The 6,293-nt window shown below is 41.3% G+C and overlaps 1 long non-coding RNA gene across 2 annotated transcripts in view; it reads right to left on the bottom strand.

The window, feature by feature from the left end:
- Nucleotides 1-819: 819 nt before the first annotated feature.
- LOC109029108 (uncharacterized) overlaps nucleotides 820-6,293 on the bottom strand; it is a 30,829-nt gene continuing 25,355 nt past the window's right edge. For both annotated transcript variants that reach the window (XR_010129404.1, XR_008670317.2), the window contains one exon: nucleotides 820-1,049. This is a non-coding gene — a long non-coding RNA (uncharacterized lncRNA). The remainder of the gene's footprint in view (nucleotides 1,050-6,293) is intronic.

Here is a 6,293-nt window from a genome sequence, read left to right as displayed (position 1 = left end):
CTGGAATGCTCTTCCTTCTGATTGTTGCATGATTGATTCTTCCTTCCTTGGCATCAGTTATCATTTAAGTGTCACCTCATGGACAAGTCATTCCTGATTACTCAAGCCGATGTGGTCATTAAGCTGCTGCATTGCACCCCTCCATTTTCTCCTCATAGTACGTATTCTATGTGATAGAATGTAATGGTATCTTGTTACTGTCGATCTTCCCTAACGGAAGTGTGAGGTCCATGAGAGGAACTTTCCACAGCATTTCTCCAGTGCTTAGAACAGTGCCTGCTCCACAGTAGCCAATCAACACATTGTTGTTGGGTAAATTTAGAAGTAATTGTCATGTGCTCTTCACTTTCCATCTATTTTACTATTTAATCTTCTCAAATCTCCTATGGGGAACCTACTGCTAAAAGAAAAACCTTAGACAAATTAAATTTAACAGTTTAATTGATTCACGAATTGGGCAGTCTCCCAAACCAAAGTAGGTTCAGATCAACCTCATGCTGCTGCATGATCAAAAAACATTTATGGATAGAAAAAGGAAAGTGATGTATAGAAGACAGAAGTGAGGCACAGAAACAGCTGAAGTGGTTACAGCTGGACATTTGCCTTATTTGAACATGGTTTAAGCAGTTGGTTCCCTTCGATTGGTTAAAACTTGATGATTGGCACAAGAGTAGATCACACATCTAGTCAGGTTATAGTTCACTCTGTACGAAGAAACCTTTAGGCCAAATTAAAAATACACAGGGAGGCAGCTTTAGGCTTCATTTAATTTAACAATATTATTATCTTTGTTTTATAAATCAGAAAACTGTGGTAAGTAGAGATCTCTAAGCAGGCTGGCTACATAACTTGGGCCCAGTGCAAAATGAAAAGGTGAGCTGTGGAACCTTGGACAGGTCACATAACTGTAAAGATCCTTGGAGTCTTCAACTCAAGCCCATTATAGTTTTGACTTCTTAGGATTGTAGCTTTTCTGAGTCTTTGTGGAGAAAATATCTTTCCTTTTTTCATTTTTCTTTTGTTTCTCTCTCTCTTCGAGGACGATTAACCTAAGAAAATATAATTTAAGGATACATAAGTCAAAAAGCAATTCATTTTCTTTTCTATTTCTATTGTGGTAAAATATATACAACACAGATTTTACTATTTTAACTATTTGTAAGTGTACAGTTTGATGGCATTAAAAACATTCACATTGTTGTGCAACCATTGCCACCATCCATCTCCAGATTTTTTTCACCTTTCCAAACTGAAATTCTGTACTCATTAAACAGTAAGTCCTTCTTCTCCCTTCCCCCAGATGCTGGCGACCACCATTCCACTTTCTGTGTCTATGAATTTGACTATTTGAGGTACTGCATGTAAGTGGAATCATATGATATGTGTGATTTTGTGTTCTTTTATTTCACTTAGTAGAATGTCTTTTTAGTTTTGTGAATAATGCTAGAACACTAGTGTACAAATATCTCATTGCATTTCTGTTTTCAATTATTTTGGGTATATACCTGGAAAATGGAATTGCTGGATCACATGGTAAGGCTATGTTTTGATTTTTGAGGAACCACTGTACTGTTTTCCAAAGTGGCTGTACCATTTTACATTCTCACCAACAGTGCACAAGGGTTCCAATTTCTCCACATCCTTGCCAACCTTTGGTATTTTGAAAGTAGCCATCCTAATGGATGTGAAGTGGTATTTCACTGTGGTTTTGATTTGCATTTCCCTAATGATCAATGATACTGAACATCTTTTTATGTGCTTATTGTATATCTTCTTCAGCAAAATGTCTGATAAAATCCTTTGCCCATTTTTTAATCTGGTTGTTTTTTGTTATGGGAATTCTTTATATATTCTGTGAATTAATCCCTCATCAGGCATATGATTTACAAATATTTTCTCCCATTTTGTGGGTTGCTTTTTCACTCTGCTGACAGTGTTCCGTGTTGCACAAAAGTATTTAATTTTGATGAAGTACAATTTATTTTTACTTTTGTTACCTCTGCTTTTGGCATTGTATTCAAGAAATCATTGCCAAATCTAATGTCACAAGACTTTTCTGCTATGTTATTCCTAAGTTTTATAGTTTTAGCTCATACAGTTTATTACTTTGGTATTTTTTTTTGTGTCTTTACTGTAGAAAAAAGTTCCACTAAAGCAATTTCTTAAAGAACAGACAATATTACATTTTATTAAATAAATACATTGATTAAAACATTTCAGTTTAATATGGCTAACAATCACAGTAGCAAAAAAATTGAAGGATCAAGAGGGTAAAAAGAGTAAAAAATTGAGGGAGGAAGACAGAACAGTAGAAACTGTGGGAAGGATAAACAAGAAAAAAACCCTCTCTGGTAGCTGAAAAAGCAAAAATCTGATTAATCAATCCTACTCTTAAAGAATACACCTACTTCAAGGTCCAGGCGCAGTGACTCATGCCTGTAATCCCAGCACTTTGGGAGGCCGAGGTCGGTGGATCACCTGAAGCCAGGAGTTTGAGACTAGCCTGGCCAACATGATGAGACCCTGTATCTACTAAAAAACTAGCCAGGTGTGGTGGTACGTGCCTGTAGTCCAGACACTTGGGAGGCTGAGGCAGGAGAATTGCTTGAATCCGGGAGGTGGAGGTTACAGTGAGCTGAGATGGCGCTACTGCACTCCAGCCTGGACGACAGAGCAAGACTGTCTCAAAAAACAAAACAAAACAAAACAAAAAAACACTGATTTCAAGCATTTAATATAATACCTTGCATATTTTAATGATTATCTAAATTTTGTATGCATAGAGGTTATTGAAAAAATATAATGGGAAAAAGCACTTACTTCATGCTTTGGGAAACATTAAGCAGAAAACAAAAGTTAAAAAAAGATGAAGTGTCTTTGAGTAATGGCTGATTTTGCTCTTAAAGGCGTACGAGCCACCCCTAATAGTCCACACCCCAGGGGATTGTGCAGTTCAAAAAGGAAGGTCAATAGACTTTAGGAAAAATAAACACAAAAGTTATATTTTCTTCCTCGTCTTGTAGTTTTAGTAAAATTAAACCAAGGGATTCTATCGGCAGGCACAACAATCTTTTTTTTTTTTTCTTTTTTTTTTGTGGGCCTTGCGGGTGGGGGAGGGAGTCTCGCTCTGTAGCCCAGGCTGGAGTGCAGTGGTGCGATCTCGGCTCACTGCAACCTCCACCTCCCGGGTTCAAGCGATTCTCCTGCCTCAGCCTCCCGACTAGCTGGGACTACAGGCGTGTGCCACCACACCCCGCTAATTTTTAATATCTTTAGTAGAGACGGGGTTTCACCGTGTTAGCCAGGATGGTCTCCATCTCCTGACCTCGTGATCTGCCTGCCTCGGCTTCCCAAAGTGAACAATTTCTTGGAGTGAGAGCCCACAGACAAAAACCATGGGTGTGGGTGGGGGAGCAGAAGTCGCGCTGCAGATGCCTCATTCCCTGTCCTCTGTCACTTCCCTTTCTGCCCAGGAGGAGTTAGCAGGAGACTGACTACCATGTGGTGGGACCAGCTGCCTGATTTTAAATGTGTTGTTTTCCTTTCTCTGTAGCGGGACAGGTGCCTCCTGGAACCACAGAGGGCAATGGCCTGTCGAAGGGCACTTCACCCTCATGGGGGAAGGGGGCTAGAATGCAACCGCTTTTTAAAATGGTAAAGTTGTCAGGGAAATGGTGGACGGTGATTCTCTTCCTGCAGAGTTAGTTGAAAGCGTGAATCCTGATTTGGTGAGCCTGGGGTTGGCTGACGTTCTGGAAGGCGGCGCTGCGTGTGAACTGAAAGCGCCCATCCGAAAATCAGGTGCCCTTAGTTACACTTGGCACAAGGGCGGGCTTCCCTCAGAGAACCAGGAAACCTCCAGTGCTGGAGAGGGGACCAGAGGGCACTATGGCAGCATCTGTCCTTAACAGTGACCTCGTGTGGTGGCAAGGGGCAATGACAGCACTCCACCCCGTTTTTCTCCCAGCCTGAGCAGGGGAGCTGTACTGAAACCCCTTTCCAACTGTACAATCCCTTAGGGTTTGTCAACTCTCCAAAGGTGGGGTGAGGTGTACTTGTCTAGAAAGAGGTACTGAATTTCTTGTCAAATAAGGTTCATGGGGCCTAGGGAGGTGATTTAAGACAATGAACAATTGCCTCTGGTTTGTGGAGCAGTTCATGCCAGTTACATTTTAGTAGCACGAAGAGGGCATTCTGAACTTTGCACTTGGGTCCCCTCCTGTCACCTTCCAAGAGAGAGTTTTCAGTTACACCTGGGAAATGTGGCTTTGGGTCTTTGATTGTCTACGCTTGTGTGTCTCTCTGGTTGCTAATACATGGCATCTCTAGGGTCCAGAAAGATCATTTTATCCAGGGTGAGCCAACCAATTGGTTTTGGGTAGTGAAATAATAATTTCCTCCCCACAGTCCATGCCAGTAAGATAGGAGGAAGAGCAAGCGTGGAGGAAAAGAGGGTTTGAGAGGCAAGAGAAGGAGGGAAGGAGGAGAGAGGTGAGGGGAAACATCACAGAGCTGAAAAGGGAGATGCCTTCTTTGGCTGAAGTGAGGGCAAAAGAAGCAACATAGCTCTGGTTCATCTGCATAGTAACAACCGTAAGTATTTCTATAGTTGTGTTAAGTGTCATGCATATTCTCAGCACTTACATAAATTGCCTCATCCATCTTCAACAATCCTATGAGGTAGGTACTATTATTATTTCTCATTTATCTATGGACAAATGGAGGCACAAAGATATGACATGCCTAAGGACAAGAGCTGTAGTTTGGGGTTCAAATCTAGGTTCTTTGGCTGCAGATTCTGAACTCTTAATCTTTCCTTTTGCTACCTCTTTGCCATCAACAGAATTGGGAGGAGAGGAGGGTAGAGTTCATTGATGGCTGACAATAATGATATAACTCAGACAATTTTAGTAGCAAGAGAGAGAATACCCAAGTCACTGGCATAAACCAAAAGGGAATTTATTGATTCACACAAATGAAAAATTCAGAGATAGGTCTGGCTTCAGGCACGGCTTGACTCAGGCTTTGAATGATGTCCTCAGTATCTGTGTCTCAGCTCTGCTTCTTCCAGGTTGGCTCCATGCTCAGGCTACTCGATAGCCCTCAGGATTTAAGGGACACTTCCTCCCTTCACCCAATCAATGGGAAAAGAGAGTTTGCAAATCTGGGGAAAATAATCCCTAGTAAACATATTTTCATGCAATGATTATTTTCCCCAGAATCCCCAGCAAACCTATCTTCATGCATTATTGGCTCTGATTAAGTTTAATGCCCATCTGTGGCACAGACTAACTCACTGTTTACCAAATCAAGTTATCCTTCCTTCTGCAGAAGCTAGACTGCATTTCCCAACCTCCCTTGCAGTTAGATTTGGCCATGTGACAGAATTCTGGCTAATAAATGTGGGCAGAAGTGACATGATCCTGATGCTTTCTTTCCTTTCTGGCTGACTGGAGTGAAGATGACTCCCAGGGCATAGTTGGAACCATAACCACATGTTTAAGATGGGTGGATCAACCGAATAGAAGGAACCTGGGTCCCAGAATCACTGCATGGAACAGGGTCATTCAATTGGGATCCATTCATATGAACAAGAAATAAACACCTATGATAATAAAGCCACGAAGATTATGGTGTTTTTCTTGTAAAATAGATTACCAATGTGACTAGAGGGATGGGATATATGAAAACCAATTGGGATCCATCTCTGGGACTGGAAAGGAGTAATTAGCCAAACCACACAGCTGAGAATGGCAAAGGGGCTGCTTATCAGACAAAATTTAAGCTACTAATAAGAGAAGGTGAGAGAGTTGCTAGGAAGTCAATGACAAATTATTAGGGCAAGTCATGAAGCCAGGAGTCAAACTGCAGACTTAGGCAAAGACATCATCAGGCATTGACTTTACTGCCCAGTAGTCATTTGGGACAGCTGTTCTACCACTTCTTTGAGGCCTTTGAGGACTTATTCCAGTTGCTCATTCATCTGGTCTTGCTCAAGGCCCCCTGTGTACTGGGCAATGTGTTAAGCTCTGTGGGTAGATACAGAGATCAAAGGGAGATGGCCAGGCATTCACGTTTGAACTAGGAACTTTGGCAGAAGTTTCAGCAGACAATTATGTTCTAATAATATAGTCCAACCCAAACCCTAACCAAATCTGAACTCCAGCTTTTTTCTTGTTTTTGTTCTTTGCTCATTGATTGACCTCTCTGAATGTAGAGGTCCACTTTTTAAAATTATACTCTGTAGAGTTAAGCAGGATTGGGATCAGATGTATCTGTTTCCTTTGTGACAA

This window comes from Gorilla gorilla, chromosome 10 (assembly GCF_029281585.2).
Source record: "Gorilla gorilla gorilla isolate KB3781 chromosome 10, NHGRI_mGorGor1-v2.1_pri, whole genome shotgun sequence".
Taxonomy (NCBI): domain Eukaryota; kingdom Metazoa; phylum Chordata; class Mammalia; order Primates; family Hominidae; genus Gorilla; species Gorilla gorilla.
This window is presented reverse-complemented; position numbering and strand designations above follow the sequence as displayed.